The sequence below is a fragment of the Dromaius novaehollandiae genome, chromosome 9, assembly GCF_036370855.1.
Source record: "Dromaius novaehollandiae isolate bDroNov1 chromosome 9, bDroNov1.hap1, whole genome shotgun sequence".
Lineage (NCBI taxonomy): Eukaryota > Metazoa > Chordata > Aves > Casuariiformes > Dromaiidae > Dromaius > Dromaius novaehollandiae.
Window position 1 is genome coordinate 24,201,680 of NC_088106.1, and position 22,548 is coordinate 24,224,227.

A 22,548-nucleotide genomic window follows, 5' to 3' on the forward strand; every position below is an offset into this window, starting at 1 on the left:
CAGCAGGTTATGAAAGGGATGAAGTACTGATACCTCTCCAAGTTTTTCACTCAACTGTTGGCTCTGCTTTGGCCTCTTCTTGCAGAAGCAACTTAAATAAAAAGCTTAGGAGCATTAACTTGATCTCGGCATAGAGCCTGGGCACACGGGCTTAATCTCTGCATCCTGCAGACGTGCAGCAAAGTAGAACACTGAGTTTAATTGTTACGAGAGTACCATATGGTTCCTCCTGATCTTGACTTTTCTTTCATTAGTTTTAACTACCATTTGTCTGTCTTTAAAGACACTGAAATATTCAGCTTAAGGGGTAAAATCATGTTTTTGACTGGATCTGTAGACACGATGAGTTACTTTGGACATAAATGCCTCAAGTACAAAGCATCATCTCAAGCAAAAAATAACTTAGCTTTGATAGCATCTTTTTTTTTTTTAATAATCAGAGTAGAAATCACATAGTGAAGATAATAAAATTCATCAAAAGAAAAGGTAAATGCAAATCTCTCCTTACAAGATCCTCTAACTGTCCTCTAATTTGTGCTGACTTAGAACTGAAATCGTTATTTCTAAAAAATATATATTCACATATATTATATAAATATCATACATATCACATATTTATCAGACTCCCCTGACCCTTACAATCTCCTTGTCTTTTATCTCTGTAGTTTATTTCCTACCATACTATATAAAGACAAGCATCAACACTATTTTATACTGTGCTGTTCTTAGGCATATGGTTGTTCCCCCCCACCATCACCAATAAGCCATCAAATGGCTCCAGCCATTGACTGTAACTCAGTCAATAGAAGGCTGGTTTTCATGCTGAAAAGGGTTTGTGGTGAATCCTCCCAGGTGGCTCATTAGAAAGCCTGTTTTTTAAGGCACAGAAATGCGAGACAGACTCCCCACCACAACTTTGCACAGGACTTCCTTACAGCTCACTGCTGGCTTAATATTTATACCTTAGGGGTGTGAGAACCTCAGGTGAATGAGCTGGCTATCTCAGTATTTCCAAAGCTGCTCTTGAGCAACCACTACGAGATACCTTCTTCCTTATTTCCAACTTTTGGTTGTGCTAACAACAGCACAGACAAATATTTAAGCAGTACAAAATACTAGCTGCTTCTGAGACAATAACTTAGTCCTGCTCAGAATTTAGTAAGATTCCTGTTTTAATGCAGGAGTATCAGCCATAACAGTCACTGATGTATACGGGTGATTCAGATAAGACATCCGCCAACAAAGCAGTTGCAGAAGTGCAGAGCTTCGGCATAGCAGTGACAATGGTAGGGGATATTCTGCACCAGGTTAATTATAAAAGGTAAATTATTAAAGGTTATATTTCAAGTTAATTATAAACATTACTTTTTTATGTATTAGTCTGAACAGTAGCAGTATGCATGTAGTAATATGAATAGCTGTGGTGGGGTATTGCACCAGAATACCCTTTGCTTAAATCTTAAAATAGAAATTATTTTTCCTAAACTGAAACTTGGAGTAAGTTTTTATACTCACACTGATATGATTGCACTAGTTATATCTACTGTATGTAGATTGAGCCTAAGATACAGAACAACCATTAAGAACTGCACAGTAAAAACAGGTGCCTTTTCCCTTCTGAGATTTACAGTGGGATATCCTATGCACATTAATCATTCACTAGCACAAGCGGGTTTGTTTTTTAAATAGTGAAAACAAAGTCACAATGAGTTTGACATGCTTGCTTTTGTGCTTCTTTACCATTTAACAAATATGAAAATCCCTATTTATTTGCTATAACTCTTGCTTGTTACCACACTCACTGCCCTCATCTTTCCTCTTGAGCAGGAGCTATACAGAGGACAGCAATTCTACTATTTGACACTTTAAAGCTTTTTTTTCCCCCAATGTGAAATTAAAGATTATTTGAAACTTTTCATGAAATTGAGCTGTATCAAGATATATCAAAATAGCTGTTTTCAAAGAAAGGTCAGATTTTCAATTCAGTTCTATGAAAAAACACCACCAGAACTGCCACACCATTGACAGAGTTACCAAAATATCCACAAAATGCTTTTGCTTCAGTAAAACTAATTTTCATGAAACACGTTTTTGTCAGCTCCACTATAAATACTAAATGACTGACTTGCTTATTCTATTTGGCTTCTGCTCCCTTCCGATGCCCATTTCTGACTATGCAAGTCTGACAGCTGTTCATGAAATGAGAAACAGCTGCATTTTGTGCCTGTTTTCTTACCTTTTAGAAAAGTTATCCTTACTCATTTCTTTAAATATATTAGAGACTGGGAATGCTATCCCTACTGAAAACACAGAGTTTGCCACTGATTACAATGGGTCTAGGATTTCATCCTTGGATTTAATTCCTACTTTCTTTATGCATGACTCACTAAAATTTCTTGTCCTCAAAATACATATGATATTGTAAGCACTTCCAGCATCTGGTGATCTAACAGGGTTTGTTCCCTCACCCTCTACCTCAAATCAGCATCAGATCACTGGCTTTTCATGGCAAGCTTAAGTCAGAGGCTTGCTCACACACTCATGAATGACTAAAAACCTGACTGAATTCAATGGGAGGTTTGAACTGATTTCAACATAGTACAAATCCCGTTGCAACCACATATTTCAGTTTCATCTCTATGTTGAAATATTCCTGGATTTATTATCTATTCCTTTAAATTACTTACAATCTTTGTTTCTTTGGCATATTTTGCGTCCCCAAGAGTTAAGACTTTTGTGGGAGTTTTGAGAAGTATGAATTTAATTATAGACATAACTTTTTGCAGAGTCAACCCTTTAAACGTTTTACAATATGAACTCCCAAGGATGTTTCTGTATCTGATTTCTGAGCAAATGAGACACTGCATTTAGGAAAAAAAAAAAAAAAAAAAAAAAAAAAAGACCACCTGAAAAAACAGATTTCAGGCAAAAAAACTTAGTAATTAGGTACAAATTTTCCATTGACTTCAATGGCAAAAGGCTATCCCTTGGTAAGTGCTGGTGAAATTCATAATTGCTAAAGGCTAAATTATCCTTAGTTAAGTAGAGGCACAATAAAATTAAATCTTATAGCCCAGGAAATGAACACAGGTTTCACACTTACCAGATGCTGTTATGTATAGTATCAAGGATCTTGCAGAGAGAATGGATTACTTTTCCCACTTGGTCTGTATTCTATCCTCACTTTCATTTTAGAATGTGAAGACCAAAGCTTATTTTTTATGCTTTACGAACTATGATTAAACTTTCTTTGCAATTTAATGTTTAATTTGAAATTAATGGAATGAAGAATGCAACTATTAAAACTCAACATGTACAATATAAAGCAATAAAAATGTAATGCCATAAAAATTGCACAATCATAAATCATTTCAGCAATTTAGAAAAAGAAAATAAATATCTATATAGTTTTTATTTATCCACTCATCAATGTAAAGAAACAAATTATATTTGCAGTTTCTAATGTAAATTATAGATGTAATTTGAATATTTCTGGTAGGAAACACAAACAAAATTTTATCAAGATGTACAGTTAATGCAAAGCCATTTCTGTCGTTAACAGAAAACACTACTCAGTAGCATCTAAATATACATCATCATGGCTGGACAAACAGGATTTGAACGACCGTGGCAGTACTACTTTGTACATACTTAGCTACCTACTGGATCTAGCTCTGGGAAGTGTACCCCGCGTTGACACAACTTTTAGAATAGGTATTTACAGACTTGGACTTTTGGGTGCTTTTAGCTGAAAAGCAGATGAACCCATAATATCTGTTCATCAACATCAGGTAAGTCAGTGACACTGATGAATAACTAGAACCCGAATACATGATTAAACATGTGCCCTGCTTAGTAAGTCTTTTGAAATGGTTTCTTATGATTTAGCTTTCACAGGGAAACAAATTCATAAACATGCAGGCATTTATACACAAGCCCTCTACATGAGCTTACCCATTGCCCTGGTCCAGATATCTCACTCATATCCACTCATTCATAGCATCACTCCACCAACCTCAAAAAGCTGTTCTCCACTTTTACAGAGGTAAATGAATAGAGAAATAAACACAATAAGCTACAGTCACAGCTGCAAGCGATGTATTTTGAGCACAAATTTCAGAAAGGATCGCTACCTTTTTTAATGTGAGCAACACACCCACACTTATTGTTTTAGTAGCACGTATACATTATAAGTTAAAAGAAAGTGCAAGAGTCCTGTTGTTTATAATCATTAAAGACCTCGAAAGGATGATTTAAGGGTCATTTTTATCCCTGAACAGCCATTAGTACTTAAGCCTAGAAGCAAACAACAAAGATACATGAATACAACCACACTTAACAAGTGATTCTCCTGGCCAAGACCCAGGAACGTACAGGTATTTTCATGCAGTATCCACAGTGTCTTCCCCTTAGATTCTACTCTCTTATCTTGAAAATAGAACTAAAATACCTCTGTAGGAGAAATGATATTAAAACAGAACCAAAGCAGCACTTGATAGTGGGTCTGGAATGATCTTTTACAGGCTGCACTATGAGAGATCACACTTGTCTGTCTTTGTTCATGCTATCATTACATTAAAATAAATGAAAAAACTGCAATTCTTTGGGTAACACTTGATTTAAAAAAAGGGAAAGCACACACTGAAAATCACAAGAACAAAGCTAAACTTTCACCGAAACTGAAAGAGCCACGTATATGGAGTATTTATTAGGTAGATGGAGTGGGGAAAATCACTATTCCTCACAGTACATCTTCTACAGACGAGCTGTGTTGGTACAGTGACAAACAAGGTTTAAAGGCACCAACATTTAGTGCTGGCAACAATAATTCTGGAAATACTCTATGTATTTTCAACTCTGTCCATTTTGCAAATGGCTCAAAAAAAAAAAAAAAAAAAGAAAAGGATTCAACAAGTCCGAGTAGCTTTTTAGATTCCGCACTACAAATGCTAGTAACCCTGGAAAACAAAGACACTGCTTTTCAATGAATAATATGTGTTCCTCGCTCCATTGCTTTTAAAAGTATTCTGCCTACCTGGAGCTGTGTCAGAAGGAATAACGCAGCTTGAGGTAAAACAAGAAACAAAAAAAAAGATGAAAGAAAGGAAAGCCTTCCAAAGAAATGCCTGAGGGGCCTTGCAATGACCAATGAACAGGTTATCAACTAGGTTCCTGCTCCAGGCCAGGGGAAGTGAAATTGTACTCCCAGGCTGAGATCGAAAACCAAACGACAATGAATTGTTGAAAAGCCCTAAATTGTTGAGACTTAAATTGAGAATAAAGAAGAGTCAATTGTCAGCAGGTGGCAGCTAGGGGAAAGGATGGGAAGCACTGGAGAACGCAGCATGGTGTCCTCCTGCTGTCCATGACAGGGTCCCGGCGTGGCCCTGACTGCAGCCGCTGATCCCCAATCCTGGGAATCGCCCACCCGTGGTATTCCAGGCACGGGCATCTCGACACGAACCTGCCGGGGATGCCTGAGGCAGGGCCGGCAGAGACAGGGCTGCGACTCATCCCAATTTGTCAAACCTCACAGGCATAAGGAACACTGTAGCTTAAGGTCCCAGTCCCACCTCTCATAGGATAAATACCAGAATTTAACACTGGTGGAGCTACAGCTACTGCTTGGAAAGCAGCTTCAAGTAGAGAGACTAGGAAACAAACCAAGTATACAGCGTACCTCCAAGCCATCACGCCATTCTTAAGAGAAAAAAATCACTAAACTCTAAGATCATTTATCTCACTTTTCCATCCACAGATTTTCTTAAACAGAAGCAGCTAGATTTTCAAGAGTCAGAGTCAGCATCCTGGTTTTACCCATTTATCAAGCATATACCCAGGCTGTATTGTACAATTCATTCTGTGCAGGCCACGATCTCCTGAATTCACAGGTACTTATTTTCTGAACTAGAAGTTCCATAATCTCATAACTTAATATATATATTTTCTTTCATAACATTACCAACCCCTAGGTGTGGAGTGGGATTTTGAAGACTTTGTTCACGCTGAATACAATTTGGCCGCGTGACCAGTGCCACAATTCTGAGTGAGATGCAGGTGAGCTGGGCAGCCTCTTCAGGCACACCGTGCTCCCTGCCTCTGCACGCTAGTCCCTCCTGGGCATCCCCAAGAACCTCTTGCTGGGAAATTGTCAGGACACTGCACAAAAATATTAAAAGCAAGTCGTGTAATATCGTGCAAGTGCTGCAGACACCACCATCTGGCCTGCAAAATATTTCAGGAGAGCAGCTCTGTCCACAAAGAAGAGAATCATGTTTTACACATCTTATTTCAAAAAAAAGAAACTTTTTGGTTACATTCCAACTTACACATATTTAAAATGGAAATTGCTGAGCCACAATAAACACTGGAGCTACATCTCCAGTTTTATAACATCATTATTCATGCTATGACTTTGCTTTAAAACACTTCTTTAGAAGTACCTAGGTTGCTCATAAAAATCTATGTATTATAGCCATTGTATTTCTTAAACAGTAATTTTGTTTAACGTTTAAACTTACAGTCTCAACAGGGTGATTAAAGGTGAAACTGATCCTATTGCTCATGGTTAAAGTCAGACGAAATTTCCTATTATAAGACCCATTTTCTTTTCTTAGCAGCTTTATTGTCAAGTCTCAGAGCTGCCCTGCCATGACTTCCAATGCACATTCTTCTTCAGAAATGTCATCAGAATCGGTTCAAAGTCACACAGACACACACAAACTCTGTTACCAACAATTCTGACACCCCACCCCACCCCTTTTTCTTTTTTTCAGTGTTCTTTTTATTTTCAATAAAGGCTTTAAAATGGGGTGGTGGACTATACGCAAATTTGGTTTTCGGCTTCTGAGGAACACAGTATTTGGACACATTCAACAAACTTGGCAGATATATCCAGTTCCAGCCGTGGAGAGCATGTATTGGCAGAGCAGGACTTTGTGTGGAATTGCTTACTGCAATCTGAGCAATCTATCAGGGTTATGCTAGACCCAAAAAATGGGAAACAAGTTCTCAGTGCTTCCCAGTATGACATTTTCTAACCCTGACATGTTTAAAATTCTTCTAAGAATTTTTCATCAGGAAAGTATTGAACAAATCTATCAGCTAATGTATTCACTGGACATGTTCACTCTCACATTTCTTGCAGACCACAGGGCACGGCATCATTTTTGTATCATGGCTGCAGTCAGATCATTCTCTAAGATCTGAGAGTAAAGAACTAATCTCCAAGTCTTTATGTAGTGCTACCTTTTCCAGGTCTCTCAGGAAAGGACACCTTGTCATACAGGAAACAGTCTGGGAACACATAAAAGACTACCCTTTCTCACAGCCTTGCGGGAGAGAAGAGAGAGGTACTAATCGTGTAGTCACATTATTCTCTCCTCGGGGTGAGAAGACAATCACAGGGACCTGCCAACCTCCTTCCCTGGTAGTGAGTGAAGTGTCAGCAATAAACTTTCTTTTTTTTTAAAAAAAAGAAAAATTTAAAAACCCTCTTAAAATGAAGAAAGGATCAGAAAAATAATTTACAAAAACAGGGGAAGGGGAGAACTGGCTGTTTAGTCTCAGATTCTTTGTATGATAGATTAGCTAGTCACACCCCTATTTTGTTGTTTTTTGTAGTTCTTCTGATCTGGTGTTTGATTTGTCAGCTCATTCCTCTGCGCTCCAGCTCCCTGGTTTCCCATATCTGCCACTCTGCTGCCTGATGTCAGACAAAGAATCAAAAGAATGACTGCAAGGGAGAGAGCTGAACTGGAGCGGCACATCACAAGCAGTGCATTTCATCCAATTATTGCACGCAGCCTGCTAAATTATTCAAGTCCCTCTTCTGCTGTTTATAACCTTATGAAGCTTTCTTCCCAAAACAGTTTTTGTGGTAGCAAATTTGAAAACAATAAATACAAATAATGGGGCTAAACAGTTTAATTGAGGATTTAGTTGCCTGTTCTAGGAGCCTGACTTCTTACAATGCTTCCTATCCAAACCACAGTGTTCTGCTTGGGTTGAATAGAAACAATGCATCTCCTACCAAGAGTACAGAATCAGATTACGAGAAATTTACTTCTCTGCTCTGAAATGATTTTGTTCACTGTCAGCATTAACTTAGCAGCTGGACCTCACCATTAGTTTTCAATCTGCTCTAGCTGATGAAGTGAAAGGTGCTAATAAAGAAACAAAAATTGGTGAAATAACACATGGGATATAAAGCAGTCACAGCTGAAAGACTCAGAATACTCATTTTCTCCTTCAGCAAGTCTATCCTGCTCAGAATAAGAACTCCAGTGCATTATGGCTCTGAAAATGAAGATAGGTGTTTTCTTTTCCCTTCCTAAAAATAACAGGAAAGGAAACGTGAATGTAGATGGAGAAAGAATTTAAAACATGCATAACATTCATAGTCAAAATGTACTATGGGGATATGAAGTTACCAGTCATAATAAATGATAGGACACTTTCTTTTAGAGTGCATTTTTGCTGCTGGTAGGTTTCTTCTTTTCTTTCCGCTCTTTCCTTAACTCCTGGCTTTTGGATTTGCCATCACAGCTGCATTTTAAAACTGTTGGATATTTGCTATTTCAGAACAGATGCTTATCTTTTTTGTGCTTCCCCAAAGATCTTGGTCTCACCTGATGTGATACAGAAATCCCTGAAGTCACAGAAAGCTTCCTAGGAAGAGAAACCCTTCCCTAACCACCAGGCTTCCTTAGACTCCTTATGGGATGTTGACTGAAAAAACATTAACAACATGTTTCCCATGTAGAAATGCCTGACCCAAAAAATCTAGTCCATAAGTATGGATCATTTTCTGAGACTTTGTACAACAGACAGTTGATGGAGGAAGGGAGCACAAAAAGCGACAAAAGTTTTTGTTTAAAAAAAAACAAAAACAAACCCAACCCCAACTCAAAATCAGTAACAAAAAACAAAAAACACTGAAAATTGAACAACTGGAAACAAACCAAAATATAAAAACGTAAAACTGTAATTTGAACATAAAAATATCAAAAACACTGTGATAGCATTGGGTCCATTTGCATGTTCAGATTAGGAGCAATTAAGCCTGGAAAGAGCATGCCACAGACAGGTTCATAGATCATGATCCTTGAAAAAATGTAAAGTATGTTGATCCTTTCTATAACTCAGAGAAATCTCACACGGCTATATCATGTAACATGTGATTGATGTTTGTGTACGCTAGCTGCTAATCACATGGATAAAATCAATTCCATTCTCACACTCCTCTAATTTAGCATCACAGAAATGGCTGAATAAGTAGGAATGACATATAAAAGGCACTGACACATGGTCTCCATGCTAACAACGTATTGGTGAGGACAGAAAGCGATCAGAGATTACTCAAAATTAAAGAAAAGAAGAAACTGTAACCTACTTCGGAGCTTCTGAGTCTAGCTCATGTCCTGGCAGGCCTGGCTGCTGCTGTCTAAGATTGTAGCCTCCATCTTCTTTCCCCAAATCAAGCACAGGGCAAGGAAGATTTTGCTCAGCTTTCACAGAAACGCAGTTGCACATGGTTTGCTGAGCTGGGCTTTAGGCAAACTGGGTATTTTTCCACTCTCAGTCTAAAGCAAAGGTTAAACTTGAACAGCCTCACATCGCACAGAGACACTGACCTGACCAACTGGCACTTCAGAGCACAGCATTTCCTTGATTCAGTGAAAGTAGTCTTGATTGCAATTTGTTCAATCTAAGGACATACTTGAGTGCATGATAGTAAATACATTCATTTGAATGAGGTAGTACTATTTGGCTCCTCATGGTAGCTGTATTTCCTTGAACATGTAATTGCATAGTGCTTTAACTTTCAAATATTCCAGTTGCTTAAGATATATTACCATCCCTATTTCCCATTTTACGTAAAAGGATTCCTTGTCAAAACAGAGTATTTCAAAATGTAATACTTTTTTTTCAGGTTAGGAACTGTTTTCTCTTACTGAAACTTAAAATGCCTTCCAAAACTCTTTTCTCAATTGCCCAAGTCATTAACTTGGGAAAAAAGTATTAATACTTAACATAAAAATCCTGTAATGTGCTTGTGGCACATTTTTATATGTGTTTACTATATATTACATACTTCAGGGGTCTGAAAGAAAAGACTGAATTAAGCAAGCAAAACTTCCAAAGAAGAAGCTGTGAAAAATGAAAGGTATCAAGACAAAAGGGGAAGAGAGAAAGTAGGAAATGGGGTGTATTTCAAAGTGACCACGGTTTGATTTTAATTTAGCATTTAATTAGCTCCTCCACAAAAAATAAAATGAGATGAAATATTCAGTGCATTAAGGGAAAACAGGATCCAGAGCTTCAAAATCACATTTTTGAAAAATTTGATTTTTCCATCTCCATGCAGTTCAACCTGCACAGTAATACATATTTTAATATGTCTCACTGTTCAGCTTCAGAGAATAGTCCTTAACGGCAGGGTCTGAGGTTTTTCTGGAAAGACAGATCAGAAGTAGATGGAATGGAAACATAATGGAAATTCTGCTACGTCAAAATATATATAATTCAATTAGCACACATGGCTGAAACCTCAAATGAAATTAATGAATTGCATTGTCCAATTCCAATATGCCTTTAAAATAAGATTTTAACTACGTAGTTATTAATGGAATAAATAATGTTCCCAGTAATTGACAGGCCTCGTTTTAGTTGTCATTGATTTGTTCATTCACATGACAGACTGTTCTTTAGTGTATGGAGAATGATTTTGATATGCTTTTTTCCATTAGGTAGGCAAAGGTTAAGCAGCAGAGGTATACGGATATTTAAAACCAAATTATGTTGCAGAAAGTCAGTCAATATTTGCCAACTACTGATTTTGTTAATAACTCTACTATGCAATTCTACCACAATTTTGTCTTGGTGGATTACATACAGGAACAATACGCTGAATTTTGCAGATGGCAGAATGGAATCTTCTTGAAGTTTCTGAAAATCTGATTCATGGAACTTAATATCTTTTAAGTAAAATAATGAAAGGAATATTGAAGATGTGGAATCATAGTTAAATATTCCATTTTGCATATCCTCTGTTGCAGCAACATATTACAAAAGCTTTTTGATACAGTTTTTGTAAAAGATACTACATAAGACTGTAGACAACCTATCAATCCACTGAATTTAAAATGAATCGCCACTCTGTGGGCAGATTCCTTGCATCATTTTCTCACTTTGCATTCCATCTCTAACTTATGTTTAACCCAACTTTCTATACGTAAACAACAGATTTCCCAATTCCTACCTATGAAATAGGGAATGCAAAAACAACTTGACTAATTTCATTCCCTTAAATTTAAGGCAAACATTTTTTTTTCCAACCCACCAAGCACCAGCAAAGAATGATAGCTCTGTAAACTGTGATTCCTATAATACTATTGCATGGTTCACAGAGAAGCAGCATGAGTACGTAAAATGCTCCAGTCTGTCCCAGACCTCAGAGGCCTGAGGGAAGAGGACGATCGTCAGTCCAGTCCGGTCCAGCCCATCCTCCTGCCAAACACTCTTCCTATGACGAAGCAGTCAGTTGCTAGAGGGTCCAACTGAACACAGGAGAAATGACAGCAGCTCTTTGCAACCTCCCCAAACACTATTGCTAGGTTTTTGTTTCCACGGAGGAAGGAGGTACAATATGGCCATGTCTTACTAGGTGAAGTCATACAAATAACACAGCAGCTTCTTTTCAGTGCGAGATAACGAAATTTAAATGCTAGAAACAAAGACATTTCATTTGTGAATTAAGTATTCATAAATGAAATGCTCATTTATAGATACAATTCATTTATGTCAGTGGTACTACAGGAAAAGTAGTATGAAAGAAGAGAAGGGGTGCATGGATTTTCAATTGCATTACATCAGAGTCTGGTTTTTACTCTTTCGCTTTTTTAAATACCCACCCCTAAATTACTGCCATCTCCAGAAATGCTTTAAAAAGCTGTGGAAATGCTTTGGAAAGCTCTGAGAGGCTCATACAGACCGAAAAGAGAGTAACAGCCAGACAGCCTACTGCCTTGGTTCATAGGCTTTTCCGTGGCAGTGGTTTTAATGTGGGTGTGTGCAAAGCTTAAAAAGATCAGCACGACCTTTGAGCATGTCCTGAACAGGAAGCTCATTTGATCAATAAGCAATGCTACATGCATTCTGGACAGACTGCATGCAGTTCTAGAGCACAGTTCTGTGTAACAAAAAAGTAGTTATCCAGCAGAAATCAAAGTGAGGGGGCAGCAAGAACTTATCTGCACAGAGGTGTAGCTGGCATCATTCATTAATGCTTTAATTTTTCTAAGAAATGAAACCATACTTTACTGGAATGTAATCTCAATAAATGAGTGTTTTAGGAATAAAGTCATAATTTACTGGTATAGCCAAATTACTTTGAATTACTCAGCATCTGCATCGCTCCTTTTATGAACAAAGGTACAAAAAGAATCCGGGGAAAGGCAAGGACAACTGAAATGCGCTGGAATATAACATGAGTGTGAAACTATCCATCACAAGAAGGTATGAGCAGACTGTCGTCAAAAGGCTCTTATTCGTTGCACTGGACCTAACGGGAAGCGCTGGAGAGGGAAGGTGCAAGAGACACATTTCTCTCCTCTTACCTGAACAAACCACGAAAGGCCTCTAGATGCTGTCCCTCAAGAGTTTAAACCAACTTGTTCTGCTTTTGAGTTGTGATTCTGGAAATAAAGCAAGCCTGGAAGATGGAGAAAAGTCTAGGAGACGAGCATTTGTGTCCCTGGCGGGAGGATCTGCAAACAGGCATTTGTAACAGCGGGCTTTTTTAGTTCATTAGTCTGATTCTGGACCAAAACCATGATGGACTGTTTGACTAAGACACAGGTAGGCCCACAAATATTTCACCCAAACTCGCCAAGTGTGGAAATACATACGAGACAAATCAAATTCTTCTTTCAACAATCATCAAAAATGAGTTTATCACTGATAAAAGCAGCAGCTGAGCTTACAATACAGCCCTCTATTTTTAACCCAATCAAACAGGAAATGCCTATCTTTGTTGGGAGAATGGCTAATTCCCTACACGACCATAGAAAACATCTACCCCCCCGTAATGAAAATATTTCTTTCTTCCCAGTAGGTCTACATCATGAATCATACTGAAATATAATTTATTTATAAACCATGATGAAGCTCATATATTCACTCCATGTTGAAATACACCATTAAGAGGTAATTTGTCTTGAATAAAACTGTATGTGAAATGAAGATTATTTTAATACTGCTGGAATCTCTTAATAACAATAGTCAAAAAAGACTATTCAATGCCCAGAAATAAAAAGTGTATGATCATTAAAAAGAAATGTCAACATACAGTCCCACATAAGGGGGAAATATTTTTCATTTGAAATTCATTAGCTCCAGATACACATTGCTAACATAGCAATTTACATCTCTCTCCAGTTATTTACAGGAAACTCTACAGAAATAAACCAAGAAAACTTCCATTGCTTTTGTGTTGCCAGCTGAAATTGAACATGAAAAGTGTAGTGGAAAAATTATTTAATGCCAATACATTGATCATTTTGGCACAGCAACATGTGTCTCCAAATGCCTTTTACAAAGCAGAAATAGAACCTGAAACAATTCTTTGGAATTCGTGATTTATGGATTTCACGATAATCTCCTGAAATATTTATTTGTTTACTACACAAAAATGTACAGTACAAAGGCAGTTTGCAAACGACCAGCATAATATTTTGCTTTTGTTTAGCTACCAGAAAATCATAAAACTTGTTCTGAGATGGAGTTTGTATTTTCTGATTGAGAAAGAGGGACAGAAAATTTCCCATTTCACAAGAAGGAATAAGCACTCTCTTCATTTATAATATGGAGTCAGTTAAATCTGTAAGCAATAACCTGTATTAATAGCAATCTTCACTTGTCCCTGCAGTTTTTCCATGATTTTATTACAGCAGAGAGCCCAACCAGACTGTCCTTAATGAAAACAGGAAAGGAGAGAAATCCTTTGAACCGATATAAGAAACCTGTAAAGTGATCACACAAAACAGTGTTTTACTATGCGAAAAAAACAGATAAATGTAAAATACATCAGTAAAATGATTTATTTACCAATAAAGTGAGTTCTGGGTATGCTGGATTACTGATTGAATTACCTGTGCTTTGCTTTTCCTGTCAGGTGTCCTTTCCCTCTCTTGCATTTAAATCAATACGCAAATATACTGGCATTTCTTTAACATGATCAGATTTGCAGCTCCAGCATACAACATCAGGGTGAAGTCAGGCCTTTCACTTCACCATCTTATTTGCTGCAAATGAATTTTTAACACCAAAAAAATATATCCCAAATGACCTAGGGAGAGAGAAAGGCCTTCTCAGACAACACACACTGACTTAGCTGGCCAAGCAACACAGAGTCAACCATGGCCCCTGCTCTCCCCGATGCTACAGCAAGCTTCTCCCCTAGGTGCTCTCAGATAAACGCTCAGGATGTGCTGTGAAACAGATTATGAACTGAGGCAGGCTGAAAATAACCCTTAAAAAACCCCTTATTTACTGCTGTTTTCATATCCATAACTAACCCGCCCATGCAAAAACCAAGAGTAGCTGGACCCAGTCTTCTTCAATTCTTATACTTAAGCCTGTTCCAGGTGCACTCTCAAACACAGGAGTTTATGGTTGTAATCTCACTGAGGACACTGAGATTGCATCTGAGTACAACTAATGGCACAAAATCATGGTCATTAGTGACAAGCTCAGGCGTGAACCTCGCTTGACTTTTTGTTCCCAGGCTTACAGAGAAAAGTCTGGAGGTTTTTTATGGCTTTTGATGGGAAGGTGGGGCATAGTTTCCTTGGGTTTTTTTTTTATCAGAACTCAGGAGATTTGCTGTGGATGCCAATGGAACCTGGCTCCTTCTTCCAAAGGAAGCATACATAAGTGGTATTTAACGACAGAGAAAAACTGTCTACCTCAGCTGAAGGGCTGTTTCATTTTATGAGCCAGAATATTTAATTTCTTCCTTTCTCCCTCACCTTGAAGAGGTGATGAATTTTTTTTCCCCACTTTTCCCAAGACTGTGGAGACTTACGGAGATAGTGTATATTTAAAGAAGTCCCAGAATTCACAGAAAAGCTGTGGCAAGTAAGCTCAAAAAATATATACGTGTGCATGTGTCTCTCAGAGAAAAGAGCTACATTTAATCATAGTGATTCTGCAGTCAAAAGGGCTTGTCTAAGGGCCATATATTTATTTGATTTACAAAGAAACCAAGGATGGTTTCTTAGAAGTGAAGTATTAAAAAGCTTAATTGGGCTGCGATGATGGCATAAAAGGTCCTTTCATCCATTTCTCTAACAGCAGCTCCTAGCAACCAGAGTTGTTGCAGCCTCACACTTCTACCTGCCAAGGCCCAGATATGGGACACAATCTGTGATAAAACTCGTAACACTCATGCAGGAAATTGCAAAATTATGGGCAATTCACTTGCTCTGTGTAAATAGCACTATTTCTAGCATCTGTAATTTCACACTACAGAATGATGGGATGCCAAGTTTGTGTCAATCATGGGTAATTCAGGGATTAAATAAGTAACAAAGGCCTTAATGGCAAGCATATTTAGTCTAAAAGCTTAACATAGTTTCGATTTTAAATGTTAAATCATTGGATATTTTATCTGTAAAAAATGTTAATATTTTGAAAAACAGTAATTGTATTATTTATAAAAGATATTTCTTCCTAACATGTCTTCCCAATGAAAGTTATATTGGGATTACTTGGTTCGGTATTGTCTTTCTAATACTACATGTTTATAATCTTTCTAACATTTAACATCGTCATTGTCTAATCCATGATAGAGGGATCAACAATAAATCTTTTCAATTGAATAAGCAAAATCGACTTGTACTGCTCTATTTAAACAAGTATATTGCATCATTCTAATTTTTCACACCAGTTTAATTCCGTGACAATTGCCTCAATTCTATTTATCATCTTTGATACCTTCACAAAACCTCATGCCATTTTTCTTCAGATCTTGCATATTACCAAGGTCTCACATTTTCCCCCACTATTCTGTGCTTGCCCTCCTTCATCCCAAATCACAAAGCAAAGACACTCCCATTTCCTCCTCATTTTATCAGCCTCAATAGCACATCCCCTATATCCATCTCTTGATCCAAATGTCTTTCCCAGCTTTATAATTCCCCATCCTTCCCCTTACAACATAAGAACATCTTCCTTATCTTATATAAAAAAAACAAGGAAAACCAATCCACATCCTTCCTACCACAATCTGTGTCTTTCCCTAGCTCCGTGGTTGCCCCAAGGGCTGAAAGTGCGGTCTCCTAATGCTGAAGGTCTTTTAAAAATTCCACCCCAGCCACTCCCAGCATTTACTAGACCCCCCCTGAAGACAGACTGCCCATTTAAACTGGGTAAGGATTTGGCTTGCAAGCCCTCATGAAATGAACATTTCAGAATCTGCAAGCCTGCTGTGACAACAATGACCTCTACAACATACATTCAGGTCTCAAACTTCAAAGATTTTGTATCTTTGACACTTGTTCCTCTAATCAGTTTGGTTACAACTGGCCAATATTTTCAAAAGCTATGGTTAGGGGACTGACAGGCAGAGACAGATTGATTACAGAGGCCTTTCTTCCTCAGGAACACCAACCAAAGACCATTGCAGCCATCTACCAAAAGGCAGATTACAACTATATTTACCAATAAAAAATGTGTTTAGCTAAAATATTAAATCAGAAATTTAATACTATTCAGATAGAATTGACTGGTATACTTTACCTTGAAACGTAAGCATACCATGGCTTCTTAATATCCACTGATGTTTTATACTTTAAAGAAAACCACATTCATTTTGCTTAAACATACAGGACTTAATTTTGTATTTTTTTTCTTTTTAGCTTAAAAGAATGCATCACAAATGTAAGGCTGAAAAACAAATACTACAACATTTTGGCTTGTGAGCACATTTATCTAGGAGTATGTATGTCCAAATTAAACCTATAGATTAACTTCAGACATGCAGCTAGTTTTGCAATACTAACTAAACAATACTAAATATGATTTAAAATGTTATTTAAAATGTTCCTTTTAATATTGCATTAAGTAACATTAAAACCATCATCAATAACCTCAACTATGTCTTGCACAATGCAAAGAGAGCTGAACACAATACTTTTGTATACGCATACCTCAAAGCTAAATACAAAGCAAGTGTGAGCTTGGTGGTCTCAGCACAGCTTAAGGAATACTTTGCATAAGAAAACCCTGGTTGCTATATGAGACCAAGGCTAAAATGTCAACAGCCCAACAATTTTCAATGAAAGTGGATTGCTGGGTTTGGTGCAGCAGGGCCTGGGATGTGGTTAAAGCAGACAAAACTTGCAAAATGCCTGATCATGTTATTTTCAGTTTCAGTTACTTTCTTATGAAACCTATTTTCCCTAATGTCATAAAAACTTGTATGGGCCATTATTTTCATTTTTGTGTCATGTCTGGAGGCTACAGAATCTTTCTGGCTGTTTATTAAAAGGGCTAAACTGGCCATTTATTTAAAGGGCCCATCATAGATGCAGCACAGTTAGAGAGAGCATTCCAGCCCCACAACACACACTGATTCCCAGCGCCTTCTGCAAATTCTCTGCACCTGCACACTGCTCCCTCCACACAGGTTACTACCATTGCACTTACAAATTTAACTAGCATCTTTTGGAAAAGCAAAACAATTCAATGCTACTTAGGCTACTTTGAAGCCAGCCTGTAAACAGATACGACTTCGTAAGTCCATAAATTTACCACTTGCTCTTATGCAAAGATGCAGCACTGAGTTAATCACACACCTGCTGCTGCAGTTGCTCCTGCGGCTTTCCTGACTGTTGCTTCTGATGCTGCCAGTGGCACAGTGGTATCAGCAGGAAAGCTGCTGATGGTGTGTAGGTTCAGTATTTAAAACATAGCCTTAGTTTTGGGCATCCTTTTCCAAGAGACAAATGTGCAATTTGCACAACAGAAAGCACAGAAATGGCAACCCCAGCAAGATCCCAAATTTAAGGCTAGGGTATGTTGTAAACTAAAGAGCAGCAAACTTGTTCTGACTGTGTAGTATGAAATGTTCACGGTTAAATGAAACACAGAAATACTACTACAATCCCACTGCAATTGTGTTACTGTCAAAATGGAAAAGAATAAAAATACAAATGAGAGGAAAAAAAGGCTAGGAGAAGTGCAGACACAATTACAGTACATAGATGTGCTTTTGCAGTATAGGAGGCGGCAACCATTACAGTTTCATCTGGCTTTTTACCTGTATTTACTAAGTAAAACTTCTATTTAAGTTATGAACTCTATGCAGCTTTCCTAACCCCCTTTTTCAAATTTCTCTTAAAAATGCCTCAAGTCTGCACATAAATTGTATGTACTGCAGCAGCACTGTTAAAACATTTAAAATATCCTTGTTGGCTCCTTCAAGTGTCAGTCCTTGGTTTTAAACAACAACTTTTCATTAGGAAAATGAAGGAATTTCAATAAGCAAACAAACCAATCCCCGTCTTTAGCTCCCCAAAACAAAGCTGTTTGTGGGAGAAAGGAAGGATTGCTAGATAATTCCAACTAGGTGCTTAAGGTATGAGATAACTATTTCCTAGGTCGCAGAAGGCACTTGAGTTTTGCAAGGTAGTTACCACCAGGCAGCCTACCCCTAAAAAGAGATAAGGGGCAGGTAGTAGCTGTTATCTATCTTGACTTTAGCAAGGCTTTCGACACAGTCTCCTGTAACATCCTCATTGACAAACTGATGAAGTATGGGCTAGATAAATGGACAGTGAAGTGGACCAAAAAGCAGCTGAAGCGCTGAACTCATCAGTCCACCTAGATGCCAGTCACTAGCGGTGTCCTCCTCTGAGGCTGATGCTTTGGTCCAATACCTGTTTAAGATCTTCGCTAATGATTTGGGCAGTAGGGCAGAGTGCACCCTCAGCAAGTTTGCTGATGATACAAAACTGGGAGGAGTGGCTGATACACCAGCAGACACTGCTGACATTCAGAAGGACCTCAATAAGCTGGAGAGACGGGCAGAGAGGAACCTCATGAAGTTCAATAAAGCAAAGTGCAAAGTCCTGCCCCTGGGGAGGAATAACGCCATGTAACAGTACAGGCCAGGGCTGTCAGGCTGCAAAGCAGCCTTGCACAGAAGGACCTGTGGATCCTGGTGGACAAGTTGAACATGAGCCGTTCATGTGTCTTCGTAGCAAAGGAGGCAAACAGCCTCCTCAGCTGCATTAACCAGAGCATGGCCAGCAGGTTGAGGAAGGTGATCCTTCCCCTCTGCTCGGCACTACTGAGACACATCTGGAGTGCTGGGTCCAGTGCTGGGCTCCCCATTACAAGAGAGAAAGGGACATACTAGGGAGAGTCCAGCAAAGGGCCACGAAGATGATTAAGGGACTGGAGCATCTCACATATGAGGAGAAGCTGAGAGAGCTGGGAATGTTCAGCCTGGAGAAGAGAAGGCTCAGGAGGATCCAGGGGGTGGACGATCTCTAGAGGTCCCTTCCAATCTCTACTATTCTGTGATTTCTGTGATTCTGCGAGATCATCTAAACAGAGTCAGAATAGCAGCACAGCAGAACAGCAGAAATAAAGCAAGACTCAGCCTTTGATGGTCTCAGCCATAACAGGCTCCTCTATTCTGCCTTGATGTTAAAAGCAAGAAAAAGTTAAAAGAGCTTGATAAATTTGGTAACTTTTTCCTGGCTTTCTGCATGGCAAACAAACTTTGCCCAGACCCTTTGGTAAAGTTTACTTCTTTTCATCACTAGCCTGTGTGCCTACTTCCTACTCTTACCAGGAGTATCTCAAAGTCTCCATTCTTACTGCTTGCTCTGTCCTGCACTCTATGCCTCCGCCAGGAATGGATATTCAGTGACCCTCCTAAAGGATCTACTTGACTTACTGCACAGTAAACAAAAGAGGCAAATAAGCAGCCTTACTTGCTGCTCCCTATCAAATGCCTTTTTTAAAAGAACATAATTTATATTAGCATGCAGTAGGGGTGGACAGACAGCTCTCAGACTGTTCCTCAATCTGTAACCAGCAGGCTGGCTGTTAGAGCAGCTTCTGGGACTTACCGGTAGGTCATGAGCTCTCTGCAGAACCTGAAAGCGAAGGCAATCAGAAGCGTTCCAGCGATGCTGGAAAACTCTAACTGGGTTCAAGGATGGAAAAAGGTTCAGTCGGGCTCTTATTCTGCCTGAAGTATTTTTCCCCTTACTTCTGTTCGGATTGGAGATGCATGCGATTCCTATCGCATACACTTTCAAAAACCTTGCAAATATAAGAAGAAACACAAGCCAGATCATCTTTTGGCTAATTAATGGATCTATTGATGTGAAAGAACTGTATCTATTTCTCTTGATGGGAGATCTGACTCAAAATAACTTGCAACAACCAAATACCTGCAGTAATTATTGCCTCTTCAGAAGCTTCTACTACTACAAGGGTTCACATCCTCTTTGTTCTTTTCCATAGTAAAGCCTTGAAAGTACATCCAGAATACATATTCTTCTCTTCCATGGCAGACACTACTTAGCACAGTGCTAACAGTGCTATATCAACAAACTTCTACGATTTCTAAAGGACGTAACTCACTTTTTCCCCTTGCAACAGACATGGCCTTTAGTGTTAGGATGTGTGTAATCAGGAAGTCATACTGAGGTATTTGAAAGCAAATTGTTTTCCTGTAGGCCAAAACATTAAGATCTACTTAAATCCTTAACCCATTTATTTCAGGTATTACAATAAAGCAACTTGAATCCAAATAGAGACAGCTCAAGTGGCAAGCACCTAGTAGGTTTGGAATACAGATCACTTCTAGCTTAGTTACTAACAGCAGACTTAGAAACCAACAGTGGACTTGAAAACCACATGGATTTACAATATTTTAATCAAAATCTCTGTTGTCAGATGATATTCAACACTATATTTGCTAATATACTGAAAGCAAACAGACATACCGTGATATCTGGCAATGTGTTAATTAAGCACTTAACGGAGAAGGATATTCCTGAAAACCAGGTAATAGATAACATCAATACCAAAAAGTTAAAAATTATCATCACATAAGCCCATGGTATGAATTATTGATAATGTACAGCTCTGATTTATATAGACAGATTAAAGTCTGTCCCCAGTTTCCAGACTCTTCTGCCCGTCCCACTGAACATTTATTCACAACTTTGGATTTAATGTTTGAACTCTGAGTTTGTTCACCATTATAATCAAGTCAGATGGCTTAACGGATCAACCCATTCCCTCAGGCCTAATTCCATCTCCTATCTCTTTCTGTTCAAATTTGATTTTAGTATGTGATGAATAAAATAACTGAAGTTATTACTCTAGACTTAGGATTCATCCTATATACACATTTCGCTTTTACGTCACTGAGAACACATCTAAGCTTAAAAAAGGAATACTAAAACAACAGATTATGAGAGATTATGAGAACAGATTATGAGAACTTGCAGAAGAGAAACAATTTTTCAAGTATGTTGACAAGACTTACTTCACTATTAGCACAAAAGAAAATAATTAACAGGAAACTGGCACAGAAGAACATAGAGCTAAGCAGTCTGAGAAAGTAAATGCTGCAAAGCTCCTCAGCAATGTGTGACATGTGTATGTTCATTATTTAATAGCACGATTTCTTGGAAAGGCATCTAAGGAGAAAATAACTCATATGCCTTATTGAATTTGAAATAAGACCAGACTGTATTACAATTTAGTATCCTATATAAAATATGTGGAACTAGATATATCATTAATTCTGAAACTGAGCAAGAAGTGTGACCATGTAGTGATCCATCATATATTAAAATATCACAACATTTCCCCAAAGAGGCACAAAATATTTACTATTTTAAAGAATGTGTGGGAAGACAAAGGGATTGCATGTCATTAAGACATGTTACTTCTTTTTATTTAAATTGGTCCCTTAACAGTAGAATGGATCCTTTCCAGTAAAATTAGACCACCATCTGGTCACTCCATGCCAAAATAAAGAACTTGAGTTTACTATTTTTGTATTTTTGATGTAAGAAATAAGAAGGCAATTTTGTCACATCTTACAGAGAAGTGGATCTGAGGGGAAGCAAAATTGCATGAAAGAGCAAACAGTTTTGTGGAAAAAAAACTTCAAAGAGACATTTTGAACAGTTTCACACAGCTCTGATGAATACCATAATGAAAGAAAATGAAGCCAGGCACTACAGAATTGAGTTATCAAAAATCCAGATGAAAGCATATATTGTCTTTTTGCTACTACTCTCTGAGGAAGTAGAGCATTCATTTACTAGAAGCACGGGTATTAGAGATCCTGCTATTGGGAGTCAGAAACCATTCAGAACGACACCAAAAAAGTATGTGTAAAACAGGCAAGACATCAGACCGAGAAACAGCAGAAGGACCAGTGTAATGATGTATTTCAAAGTGCATGGTTCAGTAGTAGTGAACAACTGTGTATATGAAACAAGA

General features: G+C 38.1%; 1 protein-coding gene across 4 annotated transcripts in view; it reads right to left on the minus strand.

Annotated features, from left to right (window-relative positions):
* Nucleotides 1–22,548, minus strand: part of CLSTN2 (calsyntenin 2) — a 423,340-nt gene that overhangs the window by 107,452 nt on the left and 293,340 nt on the right. Inside the window, exon 1 of one of the 4 annotated variants that reach the window (XM_026109610.2) lies at nucleotides 9,395–9,458. The exons of the other annotated variants lie outside the window; for them this stretch is intronic. The gene's annotated coding sequence lies outside the window, so the exon portion shown is untranslated. Of the gene's footprint in view, nucleotides 1–9,394; nucleotides 9,459–22,548 lie in introns of those variants that run through there. 4 annotated transcript variants of the gene reach the window in all.